This window comes from Ornithodoros turicata, unplaced genomic scaffold (genome assembly GCF_037126465.1).
Source record: "Ornithodoros turicata isolate Travis unplaced genomic scaffold, ASM3712646v1 Chromosome22, whole genome shotgun sequence".
NCBI lineage: Eukaryota > Metazoa > Arthropoda > Arachnida > Ixodida > Argasidae > Ornithodoros > Ornithodoros turicata.
This window is the reverse complement of record NW_026999340.1, coordinates 1448523-1469215: the sequence shown is the minus strand read 5'-3', so window position 1 is coordinate 1469215 and position 20693 is coordinate 1448523. Positions and strand designations below refer to the sequence as shown.

The 20693-nt window shown below is 43.1% G+C and overlaps 1 long non-coding RNA gene across 1 annotated transcript; it reads right to left on the bottom strand.

The window, feature by feature from the left end:
• Positions 1-6646: 6646 nt before the first annotated feature.
• LOC135373203 (uncharacterized) lies at positions 6647-9108 on the bottom strand. Its single transcript, XR_010416345.1, has 4 exons — positions 9039-9108; positions 8144-8355; positions 7902-8061; positions 6647-7313 (listed from the first exon to the last, which is right to left on the bottom strand). It is a non-coding gene; the product is annotated as an uncharacterized LOC135373203 (long non-coding RNA).
• Positions 9109-20693: the final 11585 nt, after the last annotated feature.

Below are 20693 nucleotides of genomic sequence, written 5' to 3'. Positions count from 1 at the left end.
TAGTCACGTGATTGTGCCTGCTTAAAAAGTGTCCGGTAGTGAGCAAATAGTATGTAGTGTGTTATGGAGTTATGCTTTTTGAATTGCCGGTGGTGGAATTTTTTCTTGTTTAGGTAAGACCTGGTCTCCTTCGAGAACCAAGTAGGGTATCTATGAACTTTATGTATGGCCCGAGTGGGGACAAAGGAACTTATACCTGAATGAACAATATCCGTAAATAAAACAGCAGCACTGTTTGCATCAGTGGCATTGAATACGGGTTCAAAATTAGCAGCTGCGAGATGATGATATAGACCAACGTAATCACCTCGACGAAGATCGAAAGTATCAGATGCTACATGATGATTACGGAAAGGAGTAGGCAGGGACATTGCAAAAGGGGGGTGATATTTGTCTGGCGGAATCAACGGGGAAGCAGGCCTAACAGACGTAAAGTTGGCCGAGCGGACGAAACAAAGATCAAGGAATTGTCCCCTATGGTTGGGGACAGTGTTAACTTGGGAGAGCGACATGAAATCGGCAAAGTCACGAAGACAGTTTACACCGTTTAAACCGGAAGACGGTTGAGAAATGGCAGGGGAAAGTTGTTGAGCTTCGAAATGAGGTAAATTGAAATCACCTAACATCAAGATGTCACAATAATAATAATAATAATAATAATAATAATAATAATAATAATAATAATAATAATAATAATAATAATAATAATAATAATAATAATAATAATAATAATAATAATAATAATAATAATAATAATAATAATAATAATAATAATAATAATAATAATAATTTATTTTTCCACTCTAAATACAGTTGCAAACTACTACAGGCCCGTCTAAGCCGAAAGACTTGTGACACTGGGCCTGAGGCAGTCTAGCGACAGTCACAGAATAATTCATTCACAGACATTCACAGAATAATTCAAGGGAAGTTTAAACAGCCAGTAAAGAAAACAATTCTGTTCATCCACTACTGGCAATAATACTGCTTACGTAATTGTTTTTTCAGCCTGAACCTTGAATTGATTAGCAAAAATACGGGAGTGAGTTGGTTAAAGAGACGCGGAACGTAACACATTCTTCGGCAAAATCCGTATTTCGTAAAGGAAAAATGTACAGTAAATTTAAAAGGTTGATACGCGTAAATACCCACAAGATAACGGGAAAAGGTGCTAAACGGAGTCATGGAGAAAAAAATACAGAGAGAAAAGGCACAGTAAATTACAACTTTAACAGTAATAGTATTTTTTTAACAGACGCTTTAGCTGTGATTTTGTACTAATTGTTACAGTCTCTGGAGGTAGGTGATTAAAAATATATGGGACGTAGTAGCATCGACAAAATGTTCCATAACGAGTGAAGCTCGACGGCACTATGTATGGGCTCTTTGGATGCCTAAGTTCGCGCCGTGCAATATTGGCCTGCTTATACACATTAGACCAGAAATATTTCAAGACTACCGTGTACCTGAAGATATTGTCGAAACGAGGAAGTTTAGTGGTACGAAAAAGATCTGTATCAGTGGAAATTGGTGAGCCATAGTTTACGCTCTTTAAACAGCTATTCAGAATGGAGTTAATTTTACACTTCCAAGATTCACTGCAATGACTGAAGGCAGTAATGCCATATCGTAATACACTGTAGCCCAAGCTTTCGAGGATAGTTCTCTTGACCTTCACTGGGACAGTACAGCGTAGGCGAAACAGAATGCAAGATACTTTTCTGACCCTTGCGCAAACGTAAGACAGGTGATCGTTCCAGGACATATCATTAGTGAATATGATTCCCAGGTATCTAACAGAGGTACTGTACTCAATGGGATTACAGACACAGTTGTTACATGTAGATGAATGCAGAACTACTGGGAGATAGGAGGTCGCACGTTTAAGTGGATTATGAAAACAGATTAGCTGTGTCTTTCTTTGATTAATATAAATTTGATTTTCGTGAAACCAATCATAAACGGAAGAGGCATCCGTCTGCAAGATTCTGATGGATTCCGCGTCATTAACATGAACAGAGGCAATGAGGGTATCATCTGCATATTGAAATAATTGGCAGTTAGAAATCACACCGTTGAGGTCATTAATGTATAAATTAAATAGCAAAGGAGCCAAAACAGATCCCTGAGGCACCCCAGATTGAATCTCAACAGACCGGCTATGTTGACCACACACAGACACATACTGGGTCCTCCTTTGAAGGAAGTTGCACAACCATTTATAAATTGGACCGCGAAATCCGTATGCATATAATTTCTGAAGTAGTATTGAGTGGGAAACAGTGTCAAATGCCTTGGATAGATCAAGGAATAAGCAGGTAACAAATTTGTTTGTGTCGAACGAGTGGTAGATCAAGTCTACAAAGTCCTCAAGAAGCTGCTGAGTCCCTCTGCCTTGTGTGAAGCCATATTGTGTTAAGCTTATGATGTTGTTTTTTTCCAAGAAATGAGACATGACTGTGTGAACATATTTTTCCATGATGACGGCCACAATTGAGAGCAACGATATTGGTCGGTTAATAATAATAATAATAATAATAATTCAATTCAATTCAATTCAATGTTTATTTATAATAGTAATAATAACAGTAATAATAGTAATAATAATAACTTTATTAATGTGCCCAAGAACAGCCGAAGCCTTGGTGTTGGCGCACGCAGGCAATGTAGTATTTACAAATATATACACACATATATACATACATACATATACAGATTAGGTGAAACATAACATAACAGAAGTATTCAGGAAGAGGAGCGTAACGGGAAGACATTCACAGTGATACATATAATACAGACATGGAGATATACAGTACATAGTACTAAAAGGGGAAAAAACTGTACAACTTCATGTGTTAGTGAGTGAACGCAAGAGGAGAGTTTTAAAAACGTTTGAATGGGAGGTAAAGATATCAACAGAGGGGTGAATTACGTTTGTCATTTGTTGAATACGTACGATCGGATTTGCAGGCATATGGTGGGTTAAGTACAATATATTCGTGTGTCGGGTTACATTGACAGGTACGGCGATATGAAGCTGATGTAATAGAGATGGTGTATCGACAAAACTGTGTAAGATCTTATAACAGAGCATCATATCATGAAAACGGCGTCGCGTTGAGAGTGGTTGGAGGTTAAGAAATGACATTATCTCAGTATACACATACATTCTAAAGTGAGGGCCTTTTCTTAAGAATACGCTATGTACAATGTGTAGAAATTTCCTCTGGACAGATTCAATCCGTGACGAGTCAGTGCAGGAAAGAGAGTTCCACACTGGAGACGCGTATTCTAGTCGCGGTAAAATTAAGGAACGATACAGGTGAAGAAATACAGAGTGTGTGGAAAAGATTTTGCATGTATATGTGAGCAAGCCAAGAATTTTGAGAGCTGAAGACCGAACGTAAGAGACATGATCATGAAAACGCAGCTGGGAGTCGAAAACGACCCCCAAATCCTTCAGTACATCGACACGCTTGATGGCATCAGAACACATGTATGTATTGCATATTATGTTAGTTTTTCTTGAGTAAGTCACATGTTTCGTCTTCAATGGATTAATAGTCATCCCATTTTTAGAGCACCATTCAACCACAGAGGAAACGTCAGTTTGTAGCTTATGAACGTCATTTGGGTCGTGGATAACTTTAAATATTTTCACGTCACCGGCGTACTGAAGAACATGAGAATGACGAATATGCCCAGCTAAGTCATTGATAAAGACATTGAAAAGAAGCGGCCCCAAAATTGAGCCTTGAGGAACACCTGAAGGAGGAAAGTAAGGAGAAGAAAAGGCACCGTGCACCTTTACGATACAGCATCTGCTACTCAGAAACGAAAGGAAGAAAGCAATGAGGGCGTTTCCGAGACCAGTCATATGAAGTTTGTGAAGTAACCCAGAGGGAACAATGCTTTCCTACGGATGTCCCATGGAAAACCTGAGGTGGAGATCCGGACGTCCACAGGATATGACCATTTTGGGTAGTTGACGTGTACAGGATGTCCTGCGGAGCTCCGCGTGGCCGCAGTTTTGGTATCCTGTGGAAGTCCTACTATGATCCTCAGAGGTCATAGCAGGGACATGTATGGGACTGTTACAGCACATGCACCCACAGCTGTTTTAGCAAGATTATCAGCCTTAACAGAGACACATTCAAATTTTTTATTGCAATTTAATGTAACAGCATGTAACATGGAAAAACACCGTAGGGACTAAGGACAATATCTTTTTAAACGCTACAAATGCAGATATTCATGCAGTAGAATGCAGTGTTCATTTTCAATGTTTACCAGGCTCACAAATTCTTCAAAGCACAAAAGTCGCTACTTACTTTATAGAACATTATATATCTGCACAACATACTTGTGCAATTAAAAGGCGAAAGCCCACAAAAAAGTACAGGCACTCGTCATATATGACAGTCGAGATCAGTGCACGTTTGTGCATTAAAAAAATAAATAAAAGCTCACTGTATCACAGTCAAGATAGCGAACGGCACACTTTGCAGCTTCTGGACTTTTGAGTAAAATTCTTAACAATACAAAAGCGGCCACTCATAATATCACAGTCAAGATATGTGCACAGCATTTGTGCACTGAAAAAATGATAAAGTACGACTTATGAGTTTAGGACTTTCAAAAATTTTTCGCAGTACAAAACCATGTGCACATTATATCACAGTCAAGATATATGCACGTTATTCTTGTGCAATTAAAAAAGTAAAAATTGATGGTACAGCCTAACCACTTGGCAGTTCTAAAATTCTTTACACTACAAGAGTCACAGAAAGTTAACTAAGAGGTAGTAATATGCACAGAAATGAGTATCACAAAAATAGCAATAGTTCTAGAAAACTGAAAACTTTTACATGTGTTACATGCTGTAAAAGTCAGATCTAATGACCACGTAGCCCGTTGCTACTGCAAACAATTTATATTTGGCTAACGTGTTCATTTAGCAGAGTTAAACTGCTCTTACAAGCAGACTGTTAATGTAGGCAGGAAAAACGCATACTCACCCTTTTTAGAGAAAGACACACAAACAGTTTGTCTTTTAATTAAACATAAGCAGGCAAGCTACACACACTATGGATGCCGGTTTTGCACGTGATATACAGGACAGTCCTCAAACATGATAACTATTCACAATAAGAAATATAGGCAATGGAAAGATATGCGGTCAAAATCATTTTTCTCCCAAGAACTTTTCCCATGCGTTGAAAGATGGTGAAAGATGCACATGAAATAGGCACTTGAAGCTATGTATGAATTTGTCCCTTATATGTGTTCCAGCCTCAGAACATCAATTGTCTCATCCTCCCATGTGTTTGTAAGTTTGATTTAATTTTAATTAATGGAAATTGATTTTTTTAAATTGAACTTCAAAATTTACCAAGACAACGTAACCTTCTTTTTTTATGGAAATAGGTTACTCGTGGTGACTCTCTGAATTCTGTCCCGTAATGCACCAGCAATAGCTGAAATAAATTTGCCTCAAACTGGTAGAAATAAGCCCTCGGCACCACCCACTATTTTTCAGCACTAGTCTGAGCGTCAAAGCGTGACGGAAGAAGGTGAATCGACACGCCAAATGGGAGGAAGAGGGTAAGAAGCCCAGCCCTGATAAGACAGCTATGACTCCTGAAATAAAGTGGGTGGTGCCGAAGGCTTATTTCCTCAAATTTTCAGCAAATTTATTTCTGCAAATGATGTTGCATTAGGGGACAGACTTCGTGCAATGTTGAGTAAAATGACCACGAGAAACCTATTTCCATAAAAAAAAAGCTACTGACTTGACAAGTTTTGAAGTACAATTCAAGAAATTTGATTTCTGTGAATTGAAATTAAACAAACCTATTACAAACACGTGGAAAAAGTTCTTGGGAGAAAAATACTTTCGACTGCATGTTTTTCTGCTGCCTACATTTTTTTATTGTAAATACTTATCACGGTTGGTGGGCCGCCCTGTATATGGCCAGCAGACATCACGTAACGCAATTCTGACTCTGAGGTACAGGGAGACCACTGCACATTTCTACTGCAGCTATCAATATCATCATGTGTGTGATGAAGACAGATATAAGCAGACATCTACTTCACTTCTAAATAAAATTGCAGAAATTTGATACTGTTTACAAAAGCGATAAAAATACACACGACATACACAACAAATTAAAATTTTAACAACAGACATTGACGTTTCGGAGCCTATGCAGACCCCCTCATCGGAATGAAGCAGGAGGCGGTTACCCGGTACTATTTATGTAGCAAGGGGGCGTAGCAGACTGGTAGTGGTCCTGGGTGCTTGTTCAAAGCATTATTTGTTCTTTTGATGAACCAGGATCCAAGTTGTTTGCGCACTCCCCAACGATTTTCACGTGCCAAAATAACAGGGTTATCTAAATCCACGTGGTGGCCTGTCTTGTGGGCATGTTCACACAGTTCTGTGTGCTTATCTGTGCTCTTGTAGATATCTGTGCTCTCGTAGTGTTCCTTCATCATCGTGCCCGTCTTCCTCCCCGTCTCGCCTTTACATACACGTTCTGGCAATCGCTGCATGAGGACGTGTATGTAGGCGAGACGGGGAGGAAGAAGGGCACAAGGATGAAGGAATACTACGCTGATATCTACAAGAGCACAGATAAGCACACAGAACTGTGTGAACATGCCCACAAGACAGGCCACCACGTGCATTTAGATAACCCTGTTATTTTGGCATGTGAAAGTCGTTGGGGAGTGCGCAAACAACTTGAATCCTGGTTCATCAAAAGAACAAATAATGCTTTGAACAAGCACCCAGGACCACTACCCGACTGCTACGCCCCCTTGCTACATAAATAGTACCGGGTAACCGCCTCCTGCTTCATTCCGAGGGGGGGGGGGTCTGCATAGGCTCCGAAACGTCAATGACTGTTGTTAAAATTTTAATTCGTTGTGTACGTCGTGTGTATTTTTATCGCTTTTACAAATTTGATACTGTGCGCTTGCTTTCCTGATAGGGCTTGACGACCATATTTGCAGTTCTCCTATCAATGCTATCCATACACATTTGTTCGCAAAAGGCGGTACATAAAAAGCTAGCTTGTAAGCCAATGTAGTAGATGTCTGCTGAGCCTTCTATTCATCTTGCAAGACTTGTCTTAGCTTAATGGGTGGAAAGGTTACTTGTTAGTTGTTTTGTTGACAAGACTATGAAGGCTCCTCCCTTGTTCTCTTGTGGTCCCGTTCTTTAGCATGACGAAGCCAAGACTTGACAACCTTTTCGATGTCAAAGTCTGTTGTTTCCTTCAGCCGCTTGTTAGACCTGACAGCATCTGTGAAAAGAAAATGAGTGAATTGCACATGGTCTAGTATGGAAAATGTTTGGAGACAATTATAACGCCTTGTTCTTTGCACTTCACGCAGTGTACCATTTGCTGTGTTCTACTGCGGGCTGCACTCGAAGTTCAGTTCACAACAGTGTTAGAGGAAGCAGTACTGGACATCATCCAACATTCTTGCACCAGTTGACATGATCACCTTATATATTTCTTGCCATGTGACTGAACATATTAATTTACTACATTTTTCTTTCCGATAATAATACTGTGATATGCATAAACGAAGGTGTTCCTCTCCTGAAATAGTCACGCGTACACACCAAGTGTGGTATCATGCTCCTCTGCCGGTGGGTTTATAAGCTAGGGATGGCTGTTCAAGCAGTACCCTGTACTTGGTGTTGAAATAGGAGGCACCACGTATTAATGGCACAACACAGATAGAGACCTATACATTGCCTATCTATAGGTCTATCTACTCAGAGCAATGAAATTGAAAAGCAGGCAACAGCAGGTGCCTATCAAGGGAAATGCCACGTATAAAGCATTTTCGAAATACTTCACAACATGAAACCTGATGCATACCTCGCAGCACTGCCCAAGACTCTAGTTCGCAGAACTTGAGCTTCCCTTTCGCACCCTGCCAGCTAAAGTTAGCGGCCACATTATCTGTGCAGAGCAGCCTCAGGATCCTTGTGGCTGTGTCGTGGACTGTTGCTCCTCCAAAACTTGACCAGAAACGCTTCTGAAGTACAAGCAGAGAAGTAAAAATTATCACACAACTGGACTTTTCTTATAAGACATATCTTAATGTGACAAGTACGTACTATTTTTCCTCTTGTTGTGCTGGAGGTCAGGGATGAATCGAACTTCAGGAAGTCATCCAAACTGCTGTAGGGGCCTTCAGTCACATCATCTGTCTCGGGCACGGCCACTCCCTAGTTTGTAGCTAATGACACCAGAGTGTCAAGTTGGGTCGTATGTTGTTCTTGTTTCATCTTGATGGCATGCAGAAGCCTCAGTATCTCTAGATGAAACTCTAGACAAAAAGACAAAGAAAGCCAGAGACATTCACCCACAAAATTGTTAATGGAATCAGGTGAATGATGATATAAGGTCACAAGGCACGATAGAAGCATACGTATCGCGTTAAGAACACGTACATGCTAAATACAAAGTAGTGTATGCAGGAGGGAAATTGCCCCTCTTCACTGCCAAAAAAAGGAAGAGAGTCTCTTCCATGCATTTAACACACAGGCAAGCATGATGTTGTATATGGACAACTGGTACAGGAAAGAATTACTACAGAATTACTGCAAGTTGATATTATACCAAATTTGCTGAAACTACAAACATTTCATGAATCAGAAGCGAATGTGGTCATGTTTCATGCTTTCGTGTGGGCATGCACACCAGCATGCCTTCAGTACGTGATATCCCACTGATCACTTGTCTTGCTCGTCCATACTTGTGGGGTGCTGTCGCTCAAATGTAGCGCCTTGTAAAATATTTTTCCTTTGCTTCCTACAAGAGTTGGCATACTGTGCTACTGACATGCTGTTCATGATCGCACTACAATTATAACATTTTTCTGCACATATATAGTAAGAGGGATAAAATAATGAAATACAGAACATGTCCAATACCTCCCACTGCTCTCCTACTTAAAGCATGTATATGTGACAATCTATCACAAGGGAGTTAAAGACAAACTGTACTCACTGTCATTTACAACTGAGCAAACTGTTGATCTGGAGATGTCCTCGACTTCATCACTCCAGGATGTACTGGCTGAAATACGAGGTTTAATAATGTCACTTCACAAAGCAGAGACATACTGAGAGTTCCACCCTTAATGCTGTTACGTACCGAGAGACGTGTTGATAGAAGGGCTTCTTCTAGCTGTCGGCTCATGAGGTCTTCGTTCCTGTGGGATATAAGGGATAAAGTTGCTAAGGTGTGAGGCCACAAAAGGGCATGGTAGCCATAGCATCAGAGATGCACCAATGACTATGAAATTAAGTCGACAGTACTAACAGCAAAAAAAAGAGGAGTGCCAGGGACTTGAGGTCGATCCGCCATGTGACTCTTGTGTTGCTTTTTCTCGCTGGCATGCGATTTTTTGTTTTGCTTTCTTTGGTGAGCTATGCTCACACCGTAGCTTCTCCCCATCCTGTTCTTTGTTACTTTGGACGCCGTCTGCTCTTTGCTCGCATCAGCTACGTGCTGTGTCCAGACTTCTGTAAATAGCAGATGCGTAGTTGTATACCGTATGTAGCCCTTGAACCTCGCAGGCACTTTCTGCGGTAGACTTTGGCATGAAGCATTCTATTCCTCCGCGCATAGGACACTAATACAGGAACACACTATCTACAGTTAACCTAGATAACCATGAGCTAGCAGCATTCTAGTTACTAGCAGCAGTTGGGCCCATTATATACCTCAAGAACATAATCTCACCTTGTGTATCGCTGACGTCATCCTGTATGTCTGCAAATGCAGGTGGTGTGGGTGGAGCTGGTAACTGTACAGTCTCGTCCCATTCCTCATAGTCACTGACGTCAGAGTCACGTGGTGCCTTCTTCTTTCTTTTTCGTGGACCCTCCACTTCACTTTGAAGATCTGATGTTTCTTCCGCTTGAGCTAGCCTTGTCCTGGCCTCTTCGTAGGTGCCTGCAGCAGCACACAGATAATTTTAAAAGCACAGACGAATGCAGGCATATGCAAAGCATTCTACTACTCTGAAAGTAGCTTAACTACAACTACTAGTTACTTGTGCAGATTACTGTTATAGCCACAAAGCAACTACATTTTCCATAACGGAATTAAACTACATCTGCTACTACTGCCAGTAGTTTCAGCGACACCTGCAATTACATTTTCATGCAATGTGAAACACAATGCAGATACAAAGCACTTATATTTCACCAACTGTGTTGCTGAATGTCTGCACACTGTCTAGATGTGTTGCAGGATAAACATGACGAGCAAGCATTTTACTTAACAGTGCCAGAAAATGTCACCTTTTTATTTTCACCTGTGAAATGCACAACCTTTGCTGACACCGTGACAAATAAACCGCAACTTGGCACGTAGCTGAACTACTGTAGTTAACTACTGAAAACAGTAATTTTACTATCCCGTTCCAATTACTTTTTGTTTAGTAGATGTAATTACTGCACAATTATGGATTAAATAATGTTATTAGTATTTATTAGTATTAGTAGTTGAACAACACATAGTTAAAGTATTGCCCACCACTGAAAGGCAGTAACTGTATTTGATATTTATGCAAAAGAACTGTTAGAACTTCAGCTTTGACTTTGTTTCGTCTATCGAAGTATGAACTATTAAACAGCACCTGTGTGTCGTAGTGTTGAACAAGCTCACAGAAGTGACAAAGCTCTGAACTTACAATATCCCCTGAGTCTCTTGCACTGGCAGAGTTTCCAACCGTTCACTGGCGTCTGACATGTATTGACCATGTGCTGTATCTTCACACTATCTTTCTCAGGCGGCCACGCACAAAGTCCGTTTACGACCCAGGCGGCAGGAACTACAGCAACAGCATCATTTTCTTCGGGAAACTTCACAATGAGGTAGCGGTCCTGTGCTGCAGGAAAAATGTCCAATGGGGATATTTACAATGTGGATGTTGACCATATGAGCCCTTCGTTAACGCGTATGGACAAGCGGAAAAACTGCAAATTTCTCCTGCAGTGGGAATCTTACACATTTGTGTGCAAGCGTATCGAGTGGCCATGCCATAAGTGCAGACGGCTGCGAAGCAACATAGATTTTTAGAAGTGAAGAACAGCATGGATACTTGTACAAGTCCTCTAGTTCCAGAAACTTGCGTCCGATGAGGACTGGTGTCCGAGAGCTCCTCGAGTATGCAATGTTCTCCACCATGACTATGCTTCCATCTTTCAAAGTGCAGGTTCCATCCCTGTAGTCAGCCACAAGAGAACATATGTATGGTATAATCACTTTCCTGTACTGCGGCCCTACACAGTCATTCGGAAGTGGACCATTATGATGGCTCATGACGAATTTCACTGAGTCTTCCGAAGATGAAGCAGCGGCCTTCCAAAGCACAGAACGATTCTCTCCAAACCTTTTACACATTTGTTCAAGGATCCTTTCAGGTTTTCGCTGGAGTTTTTTAAAGTACTGCATGTAGCCCTCAAAAGGGAACGCACTCCACTTCTGAACATGACCATGACGTCGAACATCATCTGCTAAGTGCAAAATACCATGAACGTTGTGGGACACCAAATGTTCTCCGAACAGCGACTTGAATACGCTTACAAAGTGCCGTAATAGCGAGCCCGCGTAGTCAACAGACTGGACTGACTGTGTTGGGGAGTCCAAGATTGTTATGGCACAATGAAGGGTGACAAAGTTGGCGTATAACTCAGGACGGACCTCTGATTGAAATATGACTGGGCCGGAGTACAGCAGTAGGAAGCGAAATTCGGTGGCCTTCCAGCGTTCCATCTCCCAGAAACTCCGTGGTCGACGATTAAAATCCGAAGGAACGAAGGGGGCCAGTGCTTCGTTTTGGGCTGATAAGTTGTTCTTGACACGTGAGGACATTCGACATTTTTTGGGTCCCTGAAACCATAACTTGATTACTTTATGGACAACACCAATGCACACGAGATGCATATATTCCAGTGGAACATCTTTGACCATATCTATGGGAAGTTCAGTCAGGATGGTAGTACCAGTATGGTGCTCGTCGTCGGAGTAGCTGCGGAAACTCTCATCGGTTCTTGGTGCTGCATTCATGCTTGGGTAACACATCCTTCCCTCCTTGTACTCCCCTTCCGTGCAACACTTACTGCAACCTGCCCTGGCATTATGACCTTTAATGTGAAGTATGTAGGCTCGAGCTGGAGCATCACATATAAATGCAGCTAACTTAACAGGGACTTGCACACCGTGAATTTGAACTCCTGAAGCGAGCACAGAGTTCATGTCGTCAACGAAGGGTCTTAAGTATTCATTTGAATCGTGCGGCTTCGAGTGTCCAAAGAACTAACCAACAGGAAATGGTGCACTTTTGCAGTTGATTATGTGACACAAAATTGGCCACAGCTGTGCTTTCGTACTTTTTGTTAAAGGTAACCCATCGATATTAATGACCAGCCTCGGTGGCTCAGTCGGTAGCGTGTTCGCCTTCTGATCCCGAGATCGCGGGTTCGAACCCGGCCGAGGACGCCAGCAACTTGGTGGCAGGGTACAAGTTGCTTAGACACGCCGTCTTCCGCGAGGGACGTTAAATACGGGGCGCCGTGTGATGAGCTTTCATCGCACGTTAAAGAACCCTCAGGTGGGCAAAAGCAATCCACAGACCGACCGCTGTGGCGTCGCTCATGATCTCAGTTGTCTCGCGACGTAAACACCCAATTATTATTATTATTATCGATATTAATGGCTACACTGATGATGTCAGGTGTTTCACTGTTCTTCAACACATGCTGAAGCCCAGAAGCAACCCCAAAATGGCAGTATTTCCCGCCGCCGATTTCTGCAATAACAGTGCAGCGTCGTGGGGTCTTGAGAATTGTTTTTGCACAGCGTGGGAGATACGACAAGCTAGGTTGGTTACGCAGTTTATGTAGCAGGCCAGTCAAGCATTTATGGGTAACAAAGAATTCCTGAGCCCACTCAGCGAGGTCACTTGTTAAGTTTTGTTCGCCATCGTGCGCACTTTGTTGTTCAAGAGAAGAGTACTGTTCCGGTATACCACTGTCACCAACACTCGATGTACCAGGACAAACAGCGACCGTTTCCTCGCCTTCAAAAGAGTTATCTGTGTCACTCCAGCACGAACTGTCATTGTCTTCTCCCGCGTTCGCCGTGTCACTACAACACGAACTCTCACAGACTTCTCCCGCGCTCACCCTGTCACTCCAGCACAAACTGTTATTGCCTGTCCCCGTGCCCTCCGTGGCCGACGGTACAAAACTGGTACTACTGTCCTCGCTCACTACATCATGTGAATTTCTATCCCCCGGGTCATCACTACATCCCACAAGCTCATTGTTCTGACTTCCACTTTGGATCACAACGTGCTGCGATACTCCTTGAATTTGCTCCCAGCTAGCTAACATACGTTGCCTCACGTGTCGTCGAAAGCTTCTGTGAGATATCTTCGGCATCGTTATAGTTCTCAAATTAAAACTCACCGACATTTACGTCTCCCATTTCAAAAAACTGTAGTGGCGACGGAGCCACGCCGACGCACACGCCAAACACAGCCGCTCACAAACAAAGAGGAATGGCGGAGGATTCGGCCGCTGGAGCTCAACCGCCGATGCGAACCGAAGCGCAATCTCTAAGCATTTTTAATAAAACATTGCAACAGCTTAGTTTGATAGACAATATTATGTACACTGCCAATATTAATACTTCGCACAGATACAGAAGGCATTTTCGATCAACCATCACGACGATTGGAAGTTTCGTAGTTACTGCGGTCGCAGCGCCACAGCACTGTTTTTTCTGGAAACATCGCGTATGTCCCAGAAAGTTCCGTGCGCGAAGATCCCGTGGACATCATGTGTGAGGACGTCCGTCGGAATGTCTTTGTCTGGACATGGACGTTCGGACATTTTTTGGACTTCCGTGGGAGATAGTGTTCTCTCTGGGAAAATACTATGGTCCATCATGTCAAATGCTTTTGAAATGTCGAAATAAATTGAATCTACTTGTCCTCGTGCTGAGACGCAAGGAGCCACAACGGACATAAACGATACAAGATTGGTGACAGTGGATCTGCCTGGCATAAAACCATGTTGTTGTTCACATATCTGCGACTTGAGAAAAGAAAACGCGCGATCATAGATTACCTGCTCAAACACCTTTGAAAACGCGCACAGTAGACTGACAGGACGATAGTTTGACACATTTAAAGGATCGCCAGACTTGTGGACTGGTACGACAACCGAAGTTTTCCAGCAGGTGGGGAACACAGAGTCTCGTAGAGACAGGTTGAGTACATGAAGGAGGACGGGTGCAAGGAGGTCACCGTAGGCTTTAACGAATACTGCAGGAATTTTGTCGGCCCCTGGGGTCAAAGTAGGTTTTAGCTTCCGAATAGCTGCGATGACCTCCTCGTAGGACACTGCTATACAAGGAAGGTGATAAGATGCGTTCGACACGGAGCTCGAATTCGCAATTGGCTGTGCGTTACCGCGTTTATATATTGAACAAAAATGTGTAGCGAAGAGCTGAGACATCAGGGTTGGGTTAGAAGATACCCCACCGTTACTGTTCAAAGCGCATAGACTGTTTTCGTTTTTAGAAAGACTTAGAAAGCACTTGTTTCCAAAATTGTTTAGGATTACTCTTGAGATCCATTTCAATGGATTTGATAATAATAATAATAATAATAATAATAATAATAATAATAATAACCAAACCAAACCGAGCCGAGCCGAGCCGAGCCGAGCCGAACCGAGCCGAACCGAACCGAACCGAACCGAACCGAACCGAACCGAACCGAACCGAACCGAACCGAACCGAACCGAACCGAACCGAACCGAACCGAACCGAACCGAACCGAACCGAACCGAACCGAACCGAACCGAACCGAACCGAACCGAACCGAACCGAACCGAACCGAACCGAACCGAACCGAACCGAGAGTGGACAATACAAATCAGACGGGTCCGCCTAAGCCCGAAGGCTTGTTACGCGGGGCCCGGCAGCAGCGACAAACACTACTCGTGTTTATAAGGTTAAACATGCATTGGAAGCATGGTTGATATATAATACGTAATGCCTAGTAAGATTAGCTTGACAAGAGCATGGCACGTAATGGGAACTGACTGGTGGTTACATTCCAAGTAGGTAGACAGTTCAGTTTACGAACAGTTCAATTCTTGTTTTTTAGAGAGCATTCCGTAGGGGACACTTAACGGGGTGCACTGAGTGATATGGTGTCAAGGTGATGTTTATAGAATAAATCCCTCAATGATTGCTTTAGCTGACGTTTCGAATTTATATGCAGTATTTCACTTGGGAGGCGGTTAAAGACTGCTGGCACATAGTAGTTTCTACAATAAGTTCCATATCGTGTGACAGTGGTCGGTGTGAAGAAACGGACCGGTTCGATCCTGAGTTGCCTGGTTCGAACTACAGGTATCTTAAATTGATCCATCCAGAAATACTTCAAAGCTACCGAATAGACAAAAAGATTATTGAGACAGGGAAGTCTAGCCGTTGCAAAGATGTCGGAAGAGGCTACGGAATCCGAAGCCCGCACAATATTTTTTAAGCAGTTACGAAGAATAGAGTTAATTTTAGATTTCCACGTCTCGCTACAATGGCTGAAAAGAGTGATGCCGTAGCGCAGAACACTATAGCCCAGGCTGTCCAAGACCGTTCTTCTGATCTTCTGCGGAGTGATATAGCGTAAACGGTATAGAACGCAGGACACCTGTCTTAACCTTGCACATACGTAGGCCAAATGTTGGTTCCACGACATGTCCGAGTTAAAGGTGATGCCTAAGTATTTCACGGCGTCACTGTAAGCTAATCGATCGCATTCGCATCTGATACAATGTGAGCTATGTAAAGTTAGAGGGATCAGAGCTGGCAATCGTTTCAAAGGGTTATGGAAGACGATCAGTTGAGTCTTTTCCCGGTTAATGCCGATTTGGCTTTTCGAGAACCAGTCCCAAACAGCGCAGGTGTCTTTTTGCAGTAGGCTAACGCCGGTAGCGTAGTCCACATGTACTGATGCCAGTACGGTGTCGTCTGCGTATTGATAGAGTCGGCAACCTGTGATTACGGTCGCGAGATCATTAATATAGAGGTTGAATAATAAGGGAGCAAGCACAGACCCTTGAGGGACACCACTATTGACCGGTAAGGTTGTACTATGTTCTCCACAGACCAACACGTACTGCGTTCTGTCTTTTAAAAAATTTTCAAGCCACTGAAATATTCGACCACGGAAACCGTAAGCTTCGACTTTTTGTAGGAGGATAGAGTGGGATACCGTATCAAAAGCTTTAGCGAGGTCAAGTAATAAACATGTGACAAACATATTCTTTTCGAAGGAAGAGTAAATTAAATCAGCAAAGTCATCGAGTAAGAGGTTCGTGCCTCGCCCTGCTATGAATCCGTATTGAGGGGGAGCAATTGTACCGTTTATCTGCAGAAAATCGGACATAATTATTGAAACGTATTTTTCCATGATTGCAGCTAAGGTTGGGAGTAAGGAAATCGGGCGGTAATTTTCCACGGAACTCCTGTTACCCTTTTTATAAATGGGTCTGATAATGGCCCGTTTTAATGCGTCGGGGATAACGCCCGTAGTAAAGGTCCCGTTTAAGATATAAAGAAGGCTATTACCAATCAAATCGTAATTCCGTTTTATATCAGCTATTCGGATCTGGTCACAACCAGCTGATCGGCAAGGCAAACCCTTAACGATAGTCCGAAGCTCTGGTTCGATCATGTCTGGTAATGCACATGTATCGGGCACAGAACCGGACGCGCAAACATATGGCAACGAGTCATTATTATTACGATAGACAGTTGCGAAATAAGAGCTGAAATGTTCGGCCAACCCTCGGGTGGAGGAGAAGTTCCGGCGTATAGAGTCATCTAGGTTGCCTCCATGCGGGTGTCCTCTGAGCTCATCTATTAGGTGCCAGGTGGCCTTAGGGTTCTGCCTGTTAACATTAAATGCGTTAACGTAATAAGATTTCTTTGCCAGTCGTATCATAGCAGTAACCTTGTTCCTCATAGCTTTATACTGCATTTTCAGATAGTCGTCACCTGGGTACCAGCGACATCTCCTCCACAGGACCTCCTTTTGCCTTATCATGGTTAACACGTCGGTATTTAACCAGGGCTCTGCACGCCGCTTTCGAATTTTCTTTACTGATGTAGCAGCGCGGTAACTGTCACAGACGTAACTAGTAAACTTGGCGTATGCCTCAAGGTGGTCCACACAGTTTTCAACGGCGGCCCAGTCGCACCGTGCGAGATGATCATCTAATACTTTTATGTTAATGCACTCTATGTACTTATCTACAGCATAAGTTCGGGGCGTTGATTTATGCTCTAAAAACAAGAACGAGATATAGTGGTCCGCTATTTTGTGCTGAATCACGCCAGCCAAAGCAATCTCGTGAGAAGTTCGAATATTGATATGGTCTAAACAGGAAGACGTAATCTTCTCGTGTGGGAGACTGTACGACGGCATTTAATCCAAATTCCGCCAGCGTGTTTAAGTAGTCCATTACAATCACTCTCTCAGGTCTTAACAGGTCGATATTCATGTCTCCCAGCATGTATACGTCATTCACATGGTCGAAAGATCTACAAATTGTTTTCAGTTCACACAAGAAGCTATTAATACTAAGGTTGGGAGGGCGATAGATTGCCAGCAGGGTGTAGGTTAGAAGGTCATCTGAAAAAGTGTACGCGAGACATTCCATGCTTGACGTGGAGAGAGGTAGCGGTTCAACAGTCCAACTTTCTTTTGCCAGCACAGCAATGTAATAATAATAATAATAATAATAATAATAATAATAATAATAATAATTTTTATTAGTGGCCAAGAACGGCCGCTAAGGCCATGGTGTTTGCGCACACAATACACATAACTCACAGTGGATTCAATACAGACATAAACGCACAAATAATTATGTACAGACATATATATAATGCATATACAGTGGGATACTACCAGAGGTACATTACAAACATAACAGGCATACGTACTTAAATATTACAAACAAATGTACCACGGCGTTTTGCGATAATACATCAGCAACAAAACTACATAACACGCATACGTACTTACATATTTACAGACAAGTATACCACGCAGTACCCGCAGTACACGCAATGAAATATCAGCAACAAAACTACAATACATAGATTACGCGCAGCACATAAGTTATAAGATGGAATGAGACGATATACTGTACAAAACAAAGGAAAGAATATCACGATTGAAAATTCACTGATGAAGGAAATAAATAACGTCGCGTTTAAGGGATGCGCTGGAGGTGTGGAAAATATCACATGTGGGAGGAAGCGAGTTCAGAAGAATTTGGCATCGGGTAATTGGATCGCTGGGGCAGAAGCGTTTAGCGTAGAAGACTGGTGGATTACGAAAAGCCGCACGAGGAATACAAAAGTTTAGGCGGCTCAGCAGGAGTGTGGAATCAACACGAGCATGGACACATTTGTACAGAAATAGGGCGTCGGCGATAGAGCGACGTGTGGCCAGTGGGTGAAGGTGAAAATATTGCAATAGTGTGTCATAGTCATACAATAACTTTTTTCGTAAAAAGCAAATGTGTATGATATGGAGTGCTCGTTTTTGTACAGCTTCGAGACGCTTTGTATCAGTACCTGAAAGTGCGTTCCAAGCAACAGAGGCATATTCAAGCCTGGGAAGAACATAGGACTTGTAAAGTTTAACGAAGAGAGCAGGAGTCTGAAACTCCTCGCATGTGTAGCGGGCCGTGGACAACGACGAAGATGGCCACGCGCCTGGAGCACCGTCCTCAGTTCCACCGGCGCGGCCATGGAGATAGGCCACCGTCATCGCCTCTCCGTGGCATACCATCATCGCCGGTCGGGGCTCATGTAGAGAAAGACCATCGTCCTCTACACATGTATATGACAGGAGGCCCAGCGTGCGAAGAGCGGAAGAATGAACCGCTGTGACATGTTCATGGAATAGCAGCTTGGCATCAAAAATAACTCCTAAATCTCGGATACTGTCAACACGACATATTTCAATATCGTAGAAGTATCGAAACACAGAGATATTTGTCTTGCGTGTGAACGAGACAACCTTCGTCTTTGCGCTGTTAATTTGGAGACCGTTAGCACTGCACCATGACAGTATATTGGATACATCTGCCTGTAGCTGTAAGCAGTCGGAAACCTAAGAGATGACTTTCATTAATTTGAAATCATCCGCATACTGAAGTAGAGTAGAATGTTTGAGGCAGGATGACATGTCATTCACAAAGATATTGAAAAGCAGGGGACCTAGGTTGGATCCCTGAGGGACCCAACATACGCCGCAATGCCAGTACTGGACAGCCGTTTAAAGAAAGCTTATTGCACATGCAGCAAGTTTACATTAAACACAACAGAGTGACACCATCTGGCTGTTAATGCAGAATGTGATGATTCACATAGCTTACTTTACAAGTGTGACTGTGCCATTACTTACATGAATGATGCCACAATCAAGCCAATCAGAGCTAAACTCCCGTTCACGTAGGCCACAATATAACATAGTAAGGTTGGCAACAATATCTTCACGAGTTCTAAAAACGAGAGCATGCAACGGCGCAAAGGTTCGGCCGCAAAATATCGCATGACATCTAGCCCGCCATAAATGATGTTGCCCACAGTAGCCGCTAGTCAGTGAATACGGTCACGCGGTATGTTAATTCTATTGTAGTCACCATCAAGAAGGGATGCCACAAGAACGCCTAGACTACGACTGATGTGCAGTTAGAACAATCGTGCCACACGGCACGTTCCAAAAATATGCCGAGTTATATCAGGATAGTCACACATGTTGTACACGGTAGGTCCTTGTATACCCCAAACACGTCGATCGCGTGAAGGCAAATCACCCCCTTGCGATTTTCCAGCCGAGGTCTCGTGGTCCCTCTGGGAGCCATCCATGGGTCTAACGAGTAAATCGGAAACCCACATGTTCTGAACGTCTTCGCGTCAAGCAAAGGCTTCGCTAACACGAATTGGAGACACCTGGGGGATCTCCACCACACCTTACAGCTCAGCGAGTCTTCGGAACAGCCGTATACTGCTGTCACACAAATGTGATGAGGATTCTCTGCTACGACGTAGCCTGTGCTGTGCATCGCTCATGCTATGCAAATCTCATGTAAGATGACGCTAAACCAGTAAACAACAAAGAGGAAAAAAGGGCCCGAGGTGTCGTCCAAGATACGAAGGAAGTTTTTGAGGAGGTTGAGCGTCTGGTATATTACCTTAACGTGTCCTCCACGCTGAACGAAGAGCTCCTTGCTCTCTGAAAGAAATTCCGAAGATAGTGGTAGAGGACTTTAGGGGTATTTGAGACACGGAGGCCTTGGCCGAAAAACCCAGGTTCATAGACGCGCTTTCCGTCAAATTAAGGGACGCACCTCAGCTAGCGCCATACGCGCTGTTGCGAAGTGTAGAGGGTCACCACTTGTAAGATACAGAATTTGGAGTCACAGAAGAAAGACAACTTCTTTACATTATGAGCCGGGTTTATTGAAGCGTCCGCTTCATTGAGAAAGCCAGTCCAGACTGCCCCCACGGGACGCGCAAACCGGGTGTCAGGTTACACCGCGTCCGAGAGCCAGA